Source organism: Diabrotica virgifera, chromosome 8 (assembly GCF_917563875.1).
Source record: "Diabrotica virgifera virgifera chromosome 8, PGI_DIABVI_V3a".
In the NCBI taxonomy this organism is placed as follows: Eukaryota; Metazoa; Arthropoda; class Insecta; order Coleoptera; family Chrysomelidae; genus Diabrotica; species Diabrotica virgifera.
In genome coordinates this window covers 135,744,972-135,765,418 of record NC_065450.1, presented here as the reverse complement: position 1 = coordinate 135,765,418, position 20,447 = coordinate 135,744,972, and the positions used below count along the sequence as shown (strand labels likewise).

Genomic DNA, 20,447 nt, shown 5'->3' with positions numbered 1-20,447 from the left:
TAATAGAAGGATATTTATAATGGCACGGACAAAGAAGAAAACAAACACGGAAGTGTTTCGTGAATTAGGCAAAGATACGAAATAATAAACACAATAAAAATAATAAAGTTACAATATCTGAGACACGTAATGAGGGAACAGCAATATCAAATAATAAGACTGATAATACAGGGAAATATAAGAGTAGAGTGTCATAATTAAAGGCTGGTTTAAATACAGTTCAATAAAACTCTTCATAGCAACGGTATAGACTATAGACAGAGTAAACATAGTTTTGATTTATGCTTTTAAAATTTGTTAGTACTGATTATTAATTGTAAAATAATAGTGGGGATATTTTTTTATCACGCTAGTTCTAGAAGCGTTAATAATATCTAATAAAAAAGTTCAGATAATAGCCAATATAATCCTCTTTGCCCAAGACAGAGTAAACATAGTTTTGATTTATGCTTTTAAAATTTGTTAGTACTGATTATTAATTGTACAATAATAGTGGGGATATTTTTTTATCACGCTAGGTCTAGGAGCGTTAATAATATCTATCACATAAAAAAGTTCAAATAATAGCCAATATAATCCTCTTTACCCAAGAGCTTTAATATAATACTCTTAAAACTTTTATAATAAATATTTTAATTATAATATCAACACTGAAATCATGAGGTTATCAAGGAAATATACTCGCTTTTGTTAAAAATTTTCTCCTAAATAGAAATTTCAAGCTAAAAGTAAACGGTCTTCTATCTAATGTGATATATCAAGAAAATGGCACACCTCAAGGCTCTGTGATCTGTCCGACGCTTTTTCTTATAGCTATTTAATGATATAATCAAATAAATGAATAAACCCATTCAAGCCAGATTATATGCGGATGATCTCATAATATTCTTAAAGGGAAACAATATACAGAGTATGGCCAAATTACTAAAAGATCAACTCGATAAATTTATATCTTGGTCTAAAAAGAGTAGTTTTCAATTTGCTTCACCCAAAACTCGCTGTATCCTATATTCAAAGAGACCAAAGCAGATAAAGGAGGTACCTACTTTAAAATTTGGAGGTCAGAGACTCGAATATGTAGAAACAATTAAATATCTAGGTCTAATATCTGATCAAGCTCTAACCTGGAAAGAACATATTAAGTATATTTCGGCAGAATGTCAAAAAAGACTTAACCTCTTGAAATATCTTTCTGGTACAAACTGGGGAGCGGATGGTAGAACTCTACTCACATTATATAAAAATCTGATCCGTTCCAAGATTGATTATGGATGTCAAGCTTATTCATCTGCTTCAAAACCAACTCTAAAAGTTTTAGATATCGTACAAAACAACGCTCTTAGAATAATATGTGGTGCATTTAGAACAACTCCTATTATAATTTTTCAGGCCGAACTCGGTGAACTATGCAGTGAAGCGGTACTCTTCACAATGTCATCAAACTATTTGCTCTTCAAGTACTCAGCATACAAAAACTCACATTCCCTTTCAAGAAAAATGCAAACGAATCATAAATGAACTACACCTTAAAGTTCCCGAAATCTATCCTAGCAATATACCAACTCCCCCTCCTTGGCTAATATCTTCTCCTTATTTAATGAAGGATCTAGTGTCAGAAAATAAGAAAGAAACCAATCGTCATATAATTATTTCTAAATATTAAACCCTAATTTCTCAATTTTCCTCATTCGAACAGTTATTCACTGATGGATCAAAGACTAAATATTGTGTAGCATCTGCCTTTGTAACATAGAATGAAATAATGAAATATAAACTAGCGGGGCCAAACACTATTTTAACAACGATAACTCTTTGCGATATATAAAGCCCCAAGTCATGTTGGAAAAAGTTCTCAAATTAACTTTCTCATAATTACCGACTCTTTAAATTCTTTAGAAATCATCTCTAAAATCTATTCTCCCCACCCTGTGGCCAAACTGATAAGACAAGAATTGCAGAATTTAAATCACAAGAATGTTGCTTTCCTGTGGGTACCATCTCATATTGGAATCGCTGGAAATGAACTGGCAGGTAAACATGCTCGAGAAGCCTTAGAGGGACGCAACTATAGAGATATATCCAACAACTCCAGCGGCAGATCTCAAATCATATTTCCACAGCAAAATAGTTGATATATGGAATAGCAGATGGCACGAAAACCAGAAGCAGTTATTTGAGATAAAACCAACATTTCAACGATGGACTGACAATTCCACAAATCGATTTTCCCAAGTGATCATCTTGCGATTGCAGCTTGGTCATAGCCGCCTCGCGCATGGTCATCTGATGACACGAGATCCTCAACAGGAGTGTTATGCTTGTGAGACCCCTCTGACAATAAAACACCTTCTAGTGGAGTGCCCGTTACACAGTGCGGAAAGAGTTCAATTCGGAATCCCGGACGATTTGAAAATACTATTCTCAAAGTGCAGTTCCCAAGTGATCCTTCAATACTTAAAAGCAATAAACTGTTTACATAAAATTTAATTGTAGTATTCTATAGTTATTATTATTGTTAATAAAACTATCATTTTCGCTAATAGCCGTACAGGCTGATGCGAGTTTGTAAATAAAAAAATATTTTAATTATTGTTTTGGAAATAAACAACAACAAATCACACCTAAATTACATGATTTTTGCTTTTGACGTTTCAAATAAAAAAAAACAAAAAATTACAACAAAATTAAACCTGCAAAATATCATTTCTGTCTATTGGCGGAAAATTAGTGAACATTTAGAGCTTAAAGTTTTTCAGTTTGTTTCCTATGGTGGATATAGGATATAGGACAGAAAAAACACTTTCAGAGTCCTAATGATTTACATTTTTTTATGTGGCCTTCAAGATTACAACTTTTATTCAATGCATAATATGAACTTTCTTGTAAACAAGTAAATTTTAATTTGCAATTTTATTTTCATTCGGTTCTACAAAAATTTTGCTAAGTACTAGAAATACTAGGTTGTTCAATAGGTTTTGCGGTTGGATAAGAGAGAGCGTTGCTACTAGCCTAATTTTTTTTGTTATATTGGTACGCTCTTCATATGAACGTATGTGAAGATTTATTTCAATCTGTCAATTCATTATTTTTTTAAGAGGCATTTAGTATCGATGTGTCACAGTATTTTTACAATGGAAACAATTAAGTATCGTGCAGTGATTGAATTTTTATTTTTGGAAGGTTTAAAGGCAAAGAAAATTTATGGACGAATGTTAAAAGTGTATAAGGACTCTTCGCCTTTAATTATTACTGTAGAAAGTGAGTTGCTTAATTTAAACGTGGTCGATCAAGCCTTGAAGACGATCCACGTCAAAGACGCCCAAAAACAGCAAGACCACCAGACATCGTAGAAAAAACAGAGGATATGGTATTGGAAACTCATCAAGTAACTGGAAATGATTTAGTAGAATCCCTAGGCATCTCATTCGTCAGCGTAATCAATATTTTGGCCGAAGTATTGGGTTTCAAAAAACTGTGGTCACAATGGGTGCCGCATTTGCTGACAACGGACCACAAACACATTCGAATGCGACTTTCTCAGCAATATTTAGGGCGTTTTCGAAAGGATAAAGCAGATTTTGTGCATCGATTCATCACAATGGATGAGACATGGTCTATCATCATGATCCTGAATCAAAACAAAAGGTTAAAAAGTGGTATAATCTGGTTTTTCGGCTCCAAAGCGAGTTTGTGTCCAAAAATGGACCAAGAAGATTTTAGCATGAGTTTTTGGGATGTGAGAGAATTTTTTTTGTGGATTATTTGCAAACTGATAAAACAATAAATTCTGGATATTACTGTAACCATTTAGACCAGCTGGAAGAAAAAAATCGTGAAAAAAGACCCGGTTTGCAAATGAAAAAAATCCTTTTTCATCAGGACAATACACCGTGTTATATGAGTATTTTACCAATGGTTAAAATCCATGAATTAAAGTTCTAATTATAAGAGCATCCACAGTATTAATCAGATTTGGTTCCAAGCGACTTCCATTTGTTTCAATGCCTAAAAAAATGTATGCGTGGAAAGCGTTTTTCATCAAATGATGAGTATATACAGCTGTGGAAGCGTATTTTGCAGCTCTTCCTAATTCTCCCTGAGGGATAGAATTTATAAATTGAAATCTCATTGAAAAAAGTGTATTGATGTTCAGGAAGAATATACTGAATAATAAAGTGTATTTCGAGTCATAAAATTATGTTTTTCTCATCGAACCGCAAAACTTATTGAACAACCTAGACAATGATGCAGAAGCTTTTCAATAACTTATCCAAAAACTCTTTTAGGAAACAATATTACGATACATCGGAACCAGTAACAACAATGACACTCGTTGTTTTTCTTTTGTATAATTGCTATTGTATAGTGAAGAAATAACTAAACACAAAATTATCAAACGTCACTAGGAAAGCAATTATAAAAAAATCTCTCAAACTAAATAGTTATTTATGAAACAGTTCGTGAAGTATGCTTTTTGCGAATGGCCGCGATGTTTAGAGCACGAGCGACAGCGAGGCGAGTGCTATACATCGCGTAAGTTCGCAAAAAGTACTTCACGCACAGTTTCATACAATATTTCATCTACGATAAAGAAATAAAAAAACTGTAACTCTTCGTCACTCGAATTCATTTCTATTCTACAATTTTTAGAACTTTGACATTTAAAAATTCTAATTTCTTTCAAACCACAAAACTGTCAAAATTGTTGTTGTAATTTATTGCTTACATGTCATCACCATGACAACGCGAAAGTTAGGGATATTAACAAATAAAAAACAGTGCGAAAAAGTAAATCCCATTTAAAATACATTGTTACTTCACGCACACTTTAAATCCTTCACGCACTGCTATATATGACAGTTTTCACAAACTAAAAACTTATACATAATAATGAGATATATTTTATCTACTCTATGTCATATTATGTATAAGTTTTTAGTTTGTGAAAACTGTCATTATAGGTAGCAGTTCGTGAAGGGTTTAAAGTGTGCGTGAAGTAACAATGTATTTTAAATGAGATTTACTTTTTCGCACTGTTTTTGACACACTTTCATATAATCAAATATCCGTAACTTTCGAGTTGTCATGGTGATGACATAATGAGCAATAAATTACAACAAAAATTTTGACAGTTTTGTGATTTGAAAGAAATTAGAATTTTTAAATGTCAAAGTTCTAAAAACTGTAGAATTGAAATGAATTCCAGTGACGAAGAGTTACAGTTTTTTTATTTGTTTATCGTAGATAAAATATTGTATGAAACAGTGCGTGAAGTACGTTTTGCGAACTTACGCGATGTATAGCACTCGCTCCGTTGTCGCCTGTGCTCCAAACATCGCGTGCGTTCGCAAAAAGCATACTTCACGAACTGTTTCATAAATAACTATTTTATAGTTTTAGCGTAGGTACATAGGCCATCTATTTTAAATCTATAATTTTGACTGTCAAACTAACGTCAGAACGTGTATGTATCGATCTGTAAATTGATGCCGAAATTTGTAATTATTACTGTAAATACTAGTTATTAAAATTAGTTTTCGCTCAAATAGTGATTAATAACAATTGTGTTACGTGTTAATCATCAAGAACAGGCTGTAACGCCAGTCAGTAAGAGATGTTTTACTTAACAACCTTCCAACTTAAACCCATTCAGCGTCAAACTGTCAATAGTTTTTCACTGTTACTATCCCGTCCCAATGGACGCCAACGGTTAGGCAACCAGTATTGCAGTGATGTATCCAAGGTTATCACTTATTTCCAGACATCTAAAGCGTAATATATACAAATTCAAGTTACTTTTGACTACATGAGTAACAATTTAAATCAATGTTCCCCCACTGTTAGCATCACCATGTCTGGACCCAATTCTTTCAGTGATCTTACTAGTTCATATGCAACTGCTACTATGACGAAACAACGTCCGAAGTATCCCAAGAAGACCGAAGCAATTTTATAATTAGTTGTACGTCTCTATAGTATCCAATGATTGTATATCCAATTTTTTTTCTTCATAATTTTTACCTAATGTTATTTAAGATTTAGAAATTAACTGTTATAATATTTAGTTTTAAGTCCTTATTGTAATTATTGTATAACCAATATTGTTTGTGTCAATGGCCATTGCTGCCGAGACACATAAATTTAAATAAAAAAAATCTATAATTTGTTTCAAAGTTTATGTTTTAGGGTATCTACGTATTTTGTGTTTAAATTTAAGTACACTAACAATGTAAAAGTAACATGACATTTTTTCCACCTTTGATATAAAAAATAAAATTATTTATAATACACGAAAATCATACAGGCTACAAATATAAAGCAACAAGCATATCAACATTAAAATAATGTAGAATGTATATTATGATTACCTGAGAGAAGGTATTTTTAAATCTCAGTAACAGACACAAGTGGCATTTGTAAAAACGTGCAACTTGTTGGATTACGCGGCTGTCAAAACGAAGTAAGTCTTATAAAACTGTATATCACATCTGCCCGTAGCACGAATACAGCATCCAAAGCGGTCGTAAATGAATGAAAAACCAATCAGGTGTTGACTACGGAAATTTTATAGTGTACCAAAAGTGATTTTCCAACGCTTATGAGACCATTGCGACATACCCCCATTAACAACATAACATTAGACCATGATTATGGCAAGCTCTGCTGAACAACTCCAACACTCCAACTATTACTAAATAAGACAAGTAGTTGCTGTGAAAGATATGGACTAAAAATAGATAAAATAATAATCCCTTTTTAACACCTAACGCTTTGGGACTATAGCAGGATAGTCTGTTGTCTCCTGTAGGGCCTAAAGTATACAGGGACAATGCTACGCTTCAACCGCCTATTATTGCTAGAAAGAAAACAAACACGGCAGTGTTGCGTGAATTAGGCAAAGATGCGAAATAGTAAACACAATAAAAATAAAAAAGTTACAATATCTGAGACACGTAATGAGGGGACAGCGATATAAAATGATAAGACTGATAATACATGGAACTATAAGAGGGGAGTTTCATGGTTGAAAAATTTCAAAGACTGGTTTAAATACAGTTCAATAAAACTCTTCATAGCAACGGTATAGACTATAGACAGAGTAAACATAGTTTTGATTTATGCTTTTAAAATTTGTTAATACTGATTATTTATTGTAAAATAATAGTGGGAATATTTTTTATCACGCTAGGTCTAGGAGTGTTAATAATATCTACCACATAAAAAAGTTCAAATAATAGCCAATATTTTCACCCGAGAGCTTTAATATAACACTCTGAATACTTTTATAATAAATATTCTAATTATTTGCTGTTATTGCTGCTAGCAAAAACTAATACCGAATTAAAGAAAATCATGAGAAGATTGGTCAGAGAGGCAAAAAAATTCGGCCTAGAAATAAATGAAGAAAAGACGAAGTATATGGTGCTAGGCAACACAGAAAGAGAACCTGTAAATATGCTAAAGTTAACAGCGTTCGATGGAAAAGAATATAAATTTAAACGAGTAAATCACTTTACATATCTAGGTGCCATTATAGATGAAAAAGGACACGAGCAAAACGAACTAAAGCACAGGATAGCTAAAGGTAACCGAAAGGTCGGCAGTTTAAAAAAAATTATTAAAGTCAAATTATGTATCAAGAAAGACGAAAATTAGAATATACCAAACTGTAATAAGAGCAACAGTCACCTACGGATGTGAAACATGGGTACTAAACAAAACAGAAGAAGAAATGATAGAGAGATGGGAACGCAAGGTACTGAGGACTATTTTCGGGGGAAAAATACGGCAGATGGTTGGCAAAGAAGAACTAATCAAGAATTAAGGATGCTTTACAAGGAACCAACTGTAACAAGATACACAAAGGCACAAAGAATCAGGTGGGCAGGTCATGTCGAGAGGATGGATAGGTCAAGAATGCCAAAGAAGATACTATTAAGAAAACCAGTTGTGACAAGGAGACGAGGTAGACCAAGAAAAAGATGGCACGAAAAGTTTCAAGAAGATATAGGATCGATGGAAATTACAGACTGGAAAGAGAAAGCGAAAAACAGGATACAGTGGAGAAACATAGTGCAGCAATTTTTACATAGACATTAAATCAAATTATATAACAAATATAAGACATTAGTATATATTGTCATTTGTATTATGTAAAATTGTTATTGTTAAGTTGTAAAGCCCTAGGCCTCCAAGGCCTGTAGAGCATGTTAAATAAATAAATTCTAATTATTGTTTTGGAAATAAATGACAATAAATCACAATTAAATTACATGTTTTTTGCTTTTGACGTTTCAAATAATAAAAATTACAACAAAATTGAACCTGCAAAATATTATTTCTGTCTATTGGCGGAAAACTAGTGACAATTTAGGGCTGAAAGTTTTTCAGTTTGTTTCCTATGGTGGATATAGGACAGAAGAAAACACTTTCAGAGTCCTAATGATTTACATTTTTTGATGTGGCCTTCAATATTACAACTTTTATTCATTGCATAAAATATGAACCTTCTTGTAAACAAGTAAATTTTAATTTGAAATTTTATTTTCATTTGGTTCTACAAAAATTTGCAAAATTCTAAGTACTAGAAATAAACATGATGTAGAGGCTTTTCAATAACTTATCCAAAAACTCTTTTAGGAAACAATATTACGATACATCGGAATCAGTAACAATGATGACACTCTTAACCTCTTTGTTTTTATTTTGTATAATTGCTATTGTATAATGAAGAAATAACTAAATACAAAATTATCAAACATCACTAGAAAAGCAATTATAAAAAAAAATCTCTGAAACTAAAAAATATTTTTTATAATTTTGGCATAGGTACATAGGCCATCTATTTTAAATCTATAATTTGTTCCTAAGTTTATGTTTTAGAGCAGGGGTCACCAATTAGCGGACCGCAATCCGCATCCGGACCGTGGGCTAGTTTTGTGCGTACCGAGAATAAATTCAGAAACGGTATACCTAGAGTTTGACAATTTTGAAAATGTTTGGCCATGAAATTGTGTACTATGTTTGGCTCAAATTATGTGTGAGAAGTCGCTTTATCAAGAATGAACTTTATTAAAAATCGATAGAGATCTCACTTAACAGATGAATATCTCAACTCCCTAATGAGACTCAGTTGCACTAAACTCACTTCAAACTTCAGACAGGTTGTACATAAAAAAATGTCATTTTTCTCTCTAATAATTTAATTTTGTAATGGGTTTTCCTCTTTATTGTAATACTTACTAATCATTCAATTTGAAATTAAGTAAACTGTAATATAAAAATGTCATGTACATTTTTTTTATATTAATTTCCTCTCTACTATAATATGTTAAGTAGGAATAAAATAATTTTCAGATTTAATAAGTTTGCAACAAACACATTCCATTGAAACTAATGTAGAAAAGATAACATGTTAATTAGCAGTTTGTACTATGATTATTTATTTTAAATTCCTCAGTTTCGTTTCCACAAAATTGAAGATGTCTAAAAACTTCATTAGCATTCAAAATATAAATTCCTGACTTTTAAAATATTCTCAGTAACAATATACAATACTGTTGTTCTTAAAATATACTGATAATAACATCAAAACAATACACAATGAATTTATATTTTATTTATTGTACCAGAAAAACTTACAGAAAAGTATACAGTAACCAAAAAACAATCAGATATTATTAGTTTTCTTTTCCATATTAGTCCATGTGTGAGGCCACTTTCGTATGAAAAATGTTTCTAACTCGATTTCTTTGTGGATTCCTGTTCAAAAATATCCCATTTAAACAAATCAGATGGGTGTCGGGTGAAACAATTTTTTTAAGCAAATTCAAAATTACTTTTTAGCCTCGAATAATTTTATAGGTATTTTTAGGTCTCTTGGGTAATTATAAACAAAAATGGTCTCTTGTCATAATTCTGATTGATAGTTTTCGAGTTATAAGCGATTTAAAATCTAAAAAATGCGAGAATATGCATTTTTGATGCTTGAAAACTCCTAAGTTTTAATTAAATGACAGACCTTTTTTGTTTAAGATGACCCAAAAAAGCTAAAAATATATTTTCGGGGGCAAAAAAGGTGATGTTTTAAATTTGTTAAAAAAACATGTTAACTATTTTTGTCCAAAAATTTCGCCCGGTACCCTTCTGATTTGTTTATAGGGGATATTTTGTAACAAGAATTCGCAAAGAAACCGAATCAGAACAACCAAACACAGGCAGCATAAATCCGGACCCCGGAAGTGTCATAGGTTTTCGAAACGGACCCCCAGGGAAACTAATTGGTGACCCCTGTTTTAGAGTATCTACGTATTTTGTTTTTAAATTTAAGTACACTAACAATGTAAAAATAACATGACATTTTTTTCCACCTTTATTATTATAAAAAATAAAATTATTTATAATACCCAAAAATCATACAGGCTACAAACATAAAGCAACAAGCATATCAACATTAAAACAATGTACAATTAATTATTTTTACCTGAGGGAAGATATTTTTAAATCTCAGTAACAGACACGAGTGGCAGATGTAGAAACGTGCAACTTGTTGGATTACGCGGCTGTCAAACGAAGTAAGTCTTATAAAACTGTATATCACACCTGCCCGTAGCACAAATACAGCATCCAAAGCGGTCGTAAATGAATGGAAAACCAATCAGGAGTTGACTACGGAAATTTTATAGTGTACCAAAGTGATTTTCCAGCGCTTGTGAGACCGTGGCGACATATCCCCATTAACAACATTACATTACACCATCATTATGGCAAGCTATGCTGAACAACTCCAACACTCCAACTATTACTAAATAAGACAAGTAGTTGCTGTGAAAGATATAGACTGAAAATAGATAAAATAATAATCCCTTTTTAACACCGAACGCTTTGGGATTATAGCAGGATAGTCTGCTGTCCCCTGTAGGGCCTAAAGTATACAATAAAGATAACAGGGCCAATGCTACGCTTCAACCGCCTATTATTGCCCCTGGTTTTACCGAAGGTAAAAAAACACATTTTATTTAGACTAAGTCAACATGGGACCCGTAGACGTTCTTTTTTAATGTCTACAGCCATTTTTTTAATGTCTTATGGTCCCTGTCCTTCTGCGTGGAAGATAGACATCCTACCGCCTGCCTGAGCTATGCGGCCCCAAAATCAAAGCAAAAAAATGAATATAAGAAAGACTAAATATACCTATATACTAATAAATATACTAATAATAACAGAGAAAACGAATATATAAACAAACATACATCTGAAAGAGGCACCGATAGAAAAGGTGGAAAAATACACATACCTGGAAATCCAGATTTTAGAATATAAAGATCAAAGAATAGAAAAAAGGGCCAAGATAGAAATAGCAAGATATGAATTTGTAAAAATAAAAACAATACTGAAGGAAGGATAGATAAATAAATTACAGTCATTTGAAAGGGGGTATAATAGAAGGATATTTATAAAGGCACGGACAAAGAAGAAAACAAACACGGAAGTGTTTCGTGAATTAGGCAAATATACGAAATAATAAACAAAATAAAAATAAGAAAGTTACAATATCTGAGACACGTAATGAGGGAACAGCGATATCAAATAATAAGACTGATAATACAGGGAAATATAAGAGTAGAGTGTCATAATTGAAAAATTTCAAAGACTGGTTTAAATACAGTTCAATAAAACTCTTCATAGCAACGGTATAGACTATAGACAGAGTAAACATAGTTTTGATTTATGCTTTTAAAATTTGTTAGTACTGATTATTAATTGTAAAATAATAGTGGGGATATTTTTTTATCACGCTAGGTCTAGGAGCGTTAATAATATATGTCACATAAAAAAGTTCAGATAATAGCCAATATAATCTTCTTTACCCAAGAGCTTTAATATAACACTCTTAAAACTTTTATAATAAATATTTTAATTATAATATCAACACTGAAATCATGAGGTTATCAAGGAAATATACTCGCTTTTGTTAAAAATTTTCTCCTAAATAGAAATTCCAAGCTAAAAGTAAACGGTCTTCTATCTAATGTGATATATCAAGAAAATGGCACACCTCAAGGCTCTGTGATCAGTCCGACGCTTTTTCTTATAGCTATTAATGATATAATCAAATAAATGAATAAACCCATTCAAGCCAGATTATATGCGGATGATCTCATAATATTCTTAAGGGGAAACAATATACAGAGTATGGCCAAATTACTACAAGATCAACTTGATAAATTTATATCTTGGTCTAAAAAGAGCGGTTTTCAATTTGCTTCACCCAAAACTCGCTGTATCCTATATTCAAAAAGACCAAAGCAGATAAAGGAGGTACCTACTTTAAAATTTGGAGGTCAGAGACTCGAATATGTAGAAACAATTAAATATCTAGGTCTAATATTTGATCAAGCTCTAACCTGGAAAGATCATATTAAATATATTTCGGCAGCATGTCAAAAAAGACTTAACCTGTTGAAATATCTTTCTGGTACAAACTGGGGAGCGGATGGTAGAACTCTACTCACATTATATAAAAATCTGATCCGTTCCAAGATTGATTATGGATGCCAAGCTTATTCATCTACTTCAAAAACAACTCTAAAAGTTTTAGATATCGTACAAAACAACGCTCTTAGAATAATATGTGGTGCATTTAGAACAACTCCTATTATAATTTTTCAGGCCGAACTCGGTGAACTATGCAGTGAAGCGGTACTCTTCACAATGTCATCAAACTATTTGCTCTTCAAGTACTCAGCATACAAAAGCTCACATTCCCGTTCAAGAAAAATGCAAACGAATCATAAATGAACTACACCTTAAAGTTCCCGAAATCTTTTTAATGTAATTTTTAATGTCTACAGCCATTTTTTTTAATGTCTTACGGTCCCTGTCCTTCTGCGTGGAAGATAGATATCCTACCGCCTGCCTGAGCTATGCGGCCCCAAAATCAATGCAAAAAAAAATGAATATAAGAAAGAATAAATATACCTATAATAATAACAGAGAAAACAAATATATAAACAAACATACATCTGAAAGAGGCACCGATAGAAAGGGTGGAAAAATACACATACCTGGAAATCTAGATTTTAGAATATAAAGATCAAAGAATAGAAATAAGGGCCAAGATAGAAATAGCAAGATATGAATTTGTAAAAATAAAAACAATACTGAAGGAAGGATAGATAAATAAATTACAGTCATTTGAAAGGGGGTATAATAGAAGGATATTTATATTGGCACAGACAAAGAAGAAAACAAACACGGAAGTGTTTCGTGAATTAGGCAAATATACGAAATAATAAACACAATAAAAATAAGAAAGTTACAATATCTGAGACACGTAATGAGGGGACAGCGATATCAAATGATAAGACTGATAATACAGGGAAATATAAGAGTACATAGAGTGTCATGATTGAAAAATTTCAAAGACTGGTTTAAATACAGTTCAATAAAACTCTTCATAGCAACGGTATAGACTATAGACAGAGTGAACATAGTTTTGATTTATGCTTTTAAAATTTGTTAATACTGATGATTCATTGTAAAATAATAGTGGGAATTATTTTTTATCACGCTAGGTCGAGGAGCGTTAATAATATCTACCTCATAAAAAAGTTCAGATAATAGCCCATATTTTTACCCAAGAGCTTTAATCTAATAATCCTAATACTTTTATAATAAATATTTTAATTCTTGTTTTGGAAATAAATAACAATAAATCACACTTAAATTACATGTTTTTTGCTTTTGACGTTTCAAATAAAAAAAAAACAAAAAACATTAGAACAAAATTGAACCTGCAAAATATTATTTCTGTCTTGGATATAGAAGAAAACACTTTCAGAGTCGTAATGATTTAGATTTTTTTATGTGGTCTTTAAGATTACAACTTTTATTCAGTGCATAATATGAACCTTCTTGTAAACAAGTAAATTTGAATTTGCAATTTTATTTTCATTCGGTACTACAAAAATTTTGCTAAGTACTATAAATAAACATGATGTAGAAGCTTTTCAATAACTTATCCAAAAACTCTTTTAGGAAACAATATTACGATACATCGGAACAAGTAACAATAATGACACTCTTAACTTTTTTGTTTTTCTTTTGTATAATTGCTGTTGTATAATGAAAAAATAACTAAATACAAAATTATCAAACGTAACTAGGAAAGCAATTATTATAAAAAAAAATCTCTAAAACTAAATTTTTTTTATAATTTTGGCATACATAGGCCATGTATTGTAAATATATTATTATTTGTTTCAAACTTTATGTTTTACAGTATCTACATATTTTGTGTTTAAAATTAGGTACATTAACAATGTAAAAGTAACATGACTTTTTTCCAGCTTTATTATAAAAAATAAAATTATTTATAATACACAAAAATCATACAGGCTACAAACATAAAGCAACAAGCATATCAACATTAAAATAATGTAGAATGTATATTATGATTACCTGAGAGAAGGTATTTTTAAATCTCAGTAACAGACACAAGTAGCAGATGAAAAAACGTGCAACTTGTTGGATTACGCGGTTGTCAAACCGAAGTAAGTCTTATAAAACTGTTTATCACACCTGCCCGTAGCACGAATACAGCATCCAAAGCGGTCGTAAATGAATGGAAAACCAATCAGGTGTTGACTACGGAAATATTATAGTGTACCAAAGTGATTCTCCAGCGCTTGTGAGACCGTTGCGACATACCCCCATTAACAACATTACATTAGATAGACCATGATTATGGCAGGCTCTGCTGAACAACTCCAACTATTACTAAATAAGACAAGTAGTTGCTGTGAAAGATATGGACTGAAAAGAGATAAAATAATAATCCCTTTTTAACACCTAACGCTTTGGGATTATAGCGGGGTAGTCTGCTGTCTCCTGTAGGACCTAAAGTATACAAAGAATGTAACAGGGCCAGTACTACGCTTCAACCGCCTATTATTGCACCTGGTTTTACCTAAGGTATACATTTTATTTAGACTGAGTCAGCATGAGACCTCTAGATGGTCTTTTTTAATGTCTACAGGCATTTTTTTAATGTCTTACGATTCCCGCCCTTCTGCGTGGAAGATAGACATCCTACCGACTGAGCTATCCGGCCCCAAAATCTATGCAAAAAAATGAATATAAAAAAGACTAAATATACCTATAATAATAACAGAGAAAACAAATATTATAAACAAACATACATTTGGAAGACCACGGATAGAAATGGTGGAAAAATACATATATCTGGGAATCTAGATTTTAGAATATAAAGATCAAAGAATATAAATAAGGGCCAAGATAGAAATAGCAAGATATGAATTTGTAAAAATAAAAACAATACTGAAGGAAGGACAGATAAATAAACTAGTCATTTGAAACAGGGTATATTAGAAGGATATTCATAATGGCACGGACAAAGAAGAAAACAAACACGGAAGTGTTGCGTGAACTAGGCAAAGATACGAAATAATAAACACAATAAAAATAAGATAGTTACAATATCTGAGACACGTAATGAGGGGACAGCGAAATCAAATGATAAAACTGATAATACAGGGAAATATAAGAGGAGAGTGTCATGGTTGAAAAATTTCAAAGACTGGTTTAAATGCAGTTAAATAAAACTCTTCATAGCAACGGTATAGACTATAGACAGAGTAAACATAGTTTTGATTTATGCCTTTAAAATTTTTTAATATTGATTATTTATTCTAAAATAATAGTGGGGATATTTTTTTATCACGCTAACTCTAGCAACGTTAATAATATCTACTCAGTGCTGTTTTTGTGACGGTACGCGCCGGTACGCCGTACCGGCACCTTTTGGGACAAAAAATTAAAAAAACAACCAAATTATAGACGAATTCCTGAATTTTTTCCTTGTTCCCAAATAGCTTCAAAATGCCCTTATTGAGGCTAAATTTAAAAAATTTTCCCGGGGACAGACCCCCCTTATAAACACTCCCCAGACCCCCCGGAACATACCGTACCGGAACCTCTATTGTTACAAAAACAGCACTGATATCTACCACATAAAAAAGTCCAGATAACAGCCAATATTTTTATCCAAGAGCTGTAATATAATACTCTTAATATTATTAAAATAAATATTTCAATTATTGTTTTGGAAATAAACAACAATAAATCACACTTGAATTACATGATTTTTAGCTTTTGACGTTTTAAATAAAAAAAAACAAAAAAAATTACAACAAAATTGAACATGCAAAATATCATTTCTGTCTATTGGCGGAAAATTAGTGAAAATTTAGAGCTAAAAGTTTTTCAGTTAGTTTCCTATGGTGGATATAGGACGATATGGTGGAAATTGAACCTGCAAAATATCATTTCTGTCTATTGGTGGAAAGTTCTTGAAAATTTAGAACTTAAAGTTTTTCAGTTAGTTTCTATGGTGGATATAGGACAGAAGAAATCACTTTCAGAGTCCTAATGATTTACGTTTTTTTATGTGACCTTCAAGATTACAACTTTTATAATCAACTGTTTTCAATGGGAAGTAAGCCACAATTTTACCAAAAAAATGATTTTATTAACGTTTCGACGCCCAAGTCGGGTGTTTACAATCAATTATAAATACAAAAATGCCCGTCACAGGGATAAGATCTTTATTTATAGTATCCTTCTTTTAGTGGATGAGCAAGGGTTTAAAATGACAGTCCGATCCTTTGTTGCTTTAGAAATTTCTAAATAAAATTAAAATTTCGAAAATAAAAAAATTGCTATAACTTTTGCGAATATGACCTTAATACTCTCGTATTGCACAAATAGTTGAGTCAAACAGTCCTTATAATGCACAAAAATTTTAAGACGATTCGTCAATTAGTTTAAATATTATTAAATTTTTTTATCCCAAAGAGCTTTTTTGCAATATCATTGTTCAGAAAATAATAATGATATAGCAATTTTGTGGAAACCACGTGAAAGAAGAATAGTTATATTTTCAAAGCATTCAAAAAACTCATTAAAAAGTAATTTTCTTCGTTCCGAAAATATTTTTCTAAAGTAGGGTCATTTTTGGTTTATAAACAATTTGAATAACATTGTTAACTAGACCAGAACTACTTTGGGATTTAAAAAGCTGGTATCTTTACACGAATTTAAAAAAAAAACCTTTTTGGTTAGATTAATCAGGGTCAAAGTTAGCCACTTTTTTTATTTAATTCACAGCTACTATGTTTATAACAATTAAGCAACCTAGCTAGCGTCATTTTGAAGTTCAAGGTATATAGTTTATGTGTAAAGTTTGACCTATCGAAATCAATCGGTGGTAGATGGAGGGGAATAATTATTAAAATCCGTGCACTCAGAAAATTAAATCTATTCTTCAAACATAATATGCTGCAGTTAATATTTGCATATTTTGGATAAATGTTGTAAGTGCATAATATGCATTTATTAAAATTACATATTTTTAGACTTTTTTGGAAAGTGGAACCACTTTCTGGTAATATCCTTAATATCTGCCTTTTACAATTTATAAGGCGACGAATAAAGGAGACGAAGGAGACTCTACAATATGCAGTCACATTTTGTTAGTGAAAATATTTTGTTATTGTTAAGTGATGCTGCGCCATATGACCAAAACTGGACAACATTTAAAAATATTTTTTCAAATTTGCTACTTGTCTAGAGCACACTTCTGCTACAAATAGAGTAGCAGGAGGCTATAAACTGTAAGGATGGAATTTCCAATGGTCAATACCCTTCTATCAAAAATAAAATTTTTTTTTTAAAGCCCTTCTGCGAGTATAGGTGTATAAAGATCGTTTACCTAATGTGCCTTTACCATCATATTGCTTAGCCAATTACTAAACCACCTTGGTGAAACCAACAAAGTGTATCAAAAATTCTGCACGGCGTTAAGGAAAAATGAGGAGTATATCAAAATAATTAAAAAAATATTATTAAGATGTGGAAATATGAAGATAATTTAATTTTATAGGTAGAACCCTCAATTAAACAATATTTTAAGTTTGCTTCTTTAACTTCATGTGAAGTAAAAAGAAGTTTTTCCGTGTATGCTTAAACAATTACAATCAAGATATACCTGCGGCTGTTTTTCTGTAGAAAATTTAGAAAAACGTTTAATAATGTACAGTTGTAATAATATATAATAAAGAATGATGATAAATATAAAGAATAAATGAATATGATGTAGGTTATAGAAATTTCAATAAATATTTTTTGTGACTAGCATAAAATAAGTATTTTTTTATTTAGCCTAAATGCCTCGACAGTCCATTGGGATCAAATAAATAATTAAATACCTTTAAAACAAGGATTAACGTGTTGTTTATTTATATGCATTAGATGTATAAAAGCATATTTAAGTGCATATTTCAACTGTTCTTTGTGCATATTTTTATGCATATTTCAACTGTTTTTTGTGCATTTATTTGCATGCATATTTTAGGGTTTTTTAAGTGCATATTTGCCGAGCTCTAATGATGACACTCTTAACCTCTTTGTTTTTCTTTTGTATAATTGCTATTAGGTCTGGATCCCGCGTATAAAAAAAAGTTGATTAATAGCAAGCTGAAAATTTGTTAATAGCTTAAGGGTGTCTAGTCGTATAAACTTTGATATATGGGAACACTGGAAAAGGGGCAGCTTTAATTGTGGAACAGGTTAAAAATTTGGAACGGTCATACCACGAAAACGGCACATTTATTTTGTCCGACAGAATAGACTTAAACTCTCCGAACAGAGGTTAAACTCTGATGCAAAAATCAGACTGCTATTTATCACATGTCACAATTACTGTCATTTGACATATTCTACATGTTCCACTCATTAAAACGCCCATTTGGTGATAAATAGCAGTTTGATTTTTGCATGAGAGTTTAATTTCTGTTCGGAGAGTTTAAGTCTATTCTGTCGGACAAAATAAATGTGCCGTTTTCGTGGTATGCCCGTTCCAAATTTTTAACCTGTTCCACAATTAAAACTGCCCCGGTTCCAGTGTTCCCATATATCAAAGTGTATACGACTAGACACCCTTAAGCTATTAACAAATTTTCAGCTTGCTATTAATCAACTTTTTTTTCATACGCGGGATCCAGACCTATATTTTATAATAAAGAAATAACTAAATACAAAATTATCAAACGTCACTAGGAAAGCAATTAAAAAAATCTCTGAAACTAAAAAATATTTTTTATAATTTTGGCATAGGTACATAGGCTATCTGTTTTAAATCTATAATTTGTTTTCAAGTTTATGTTTTAGAGTATCTACATATTTTGTGTTTAAATTTAAGTACACTAGCAATATAAAAGTGACATTTTTTCTACCTTTATTATAAAAAATAAAATTATTTATAATACACAAAAATCATACAGGCTACAAACATAAAGCAACAAGCATATCAACATTAAAACAATGTAGAATGAATTATGTTTACCTGAGAGAAGGTATTTTTAAATCTCAGTAACAGACACAAGTAGCAGATGTAGAAACGTGCAACTTGTTGGATTACGCGGCTGTCAAACCGAAGTAAGTCTTATAAAACTGTATATCACACCTGCCCGTAGCACGAGTACAGCATCCAAAGCGGTCGTAAATGAATGAAAAACCAATCAGGAGTTGACTACGGAAATTTTATAGTGTACCAAAGTGATTTTCCAGCGCTTGTGGGACCGTTGCGACATACCCCCATGACAGATCTCGGCCAACTGATAGCGCACGCTGGCTGGCTACAGCGACAGAGACTCAAAGTGTTTGGGTTCACTCAGGACTGCGCTCGGAATTCATCATTTACAGTGGATCAGTTTAAATCCTTTACAAGGATAACTCAAAAAAAGGAAGTATTTAAAAACGTTGTTTCAGTTTTTTATAAACATTTTTTTGTTTTACTTTATGCATGACGGGAAGGCCATTGGAATTTATTTTTTGAATCAATGTTAATAATCAAATAATATTGAAAAGTTGATACTGAAATGTAATCCGCTCCTACAAAGAATGATAGTCTTTACATATAGACCATGTGGTGAGACCGCTCCCGTCTGAAAAAATGTCTGATTCGGTTTTTTTGTGGATTCCTATTCAAAAATGTCCCCTTTAAACAAATCTGAAGAGTGCCGTTCGGAATTTTTGGGCAGAAATTGTTTAAACAATTTTTTTAAACAAATACAGAAGATCACGTTTTATTGCCCTGTAACATATAACTTTAGGTTTTTTGGGTCATTTTAAACAAGAAAGGTATCTTTTAAATTTTCTTAAAAATTGGTAGTTTTCGAGTTATAGGCGATTTAAAATCTGAAAAATGTGAAAATACGCATTTTCGAGGCTTAAAAACTCATATTTAAATTAGTATTTTTGAGGTTGCCAGATACTTCAATTGAAGATTAAACATTCAGCTTCGAGATTCTGAAGAGTGATCGCGTCTAACCTTAATTTATACCGCTGTTTTTTAATTGTTAAAT

The 20,447-nt window shown here is 31.6% G+C and overlaps 1 protein-coding gene across 2 annotated transcripts in view; it reads right to left on the bottom strand.

Annotated features, from left to right (window-relative positions):
• The window catches only part of LOC126890385 (prolactin-releasing peptide receptor-like), a 1,660,146-nt gene extending 1,640,437 nt beyond the window's left edge, over positions 1-19,709 (bottom strand). For both annotated transcript variants that reach the window (XM_050659276.1, XM_050659277.1), the window contains exon 1: positions 19,427-19,709. The gene's annotated coding sequence lies outside the window, so the exon portion shown is untranslated. The remainder of the gene's footprint in view (positions 1-19,426) is intronic.
• Positions 19,710-20,447: the final 738 nt, after the last annotated feature.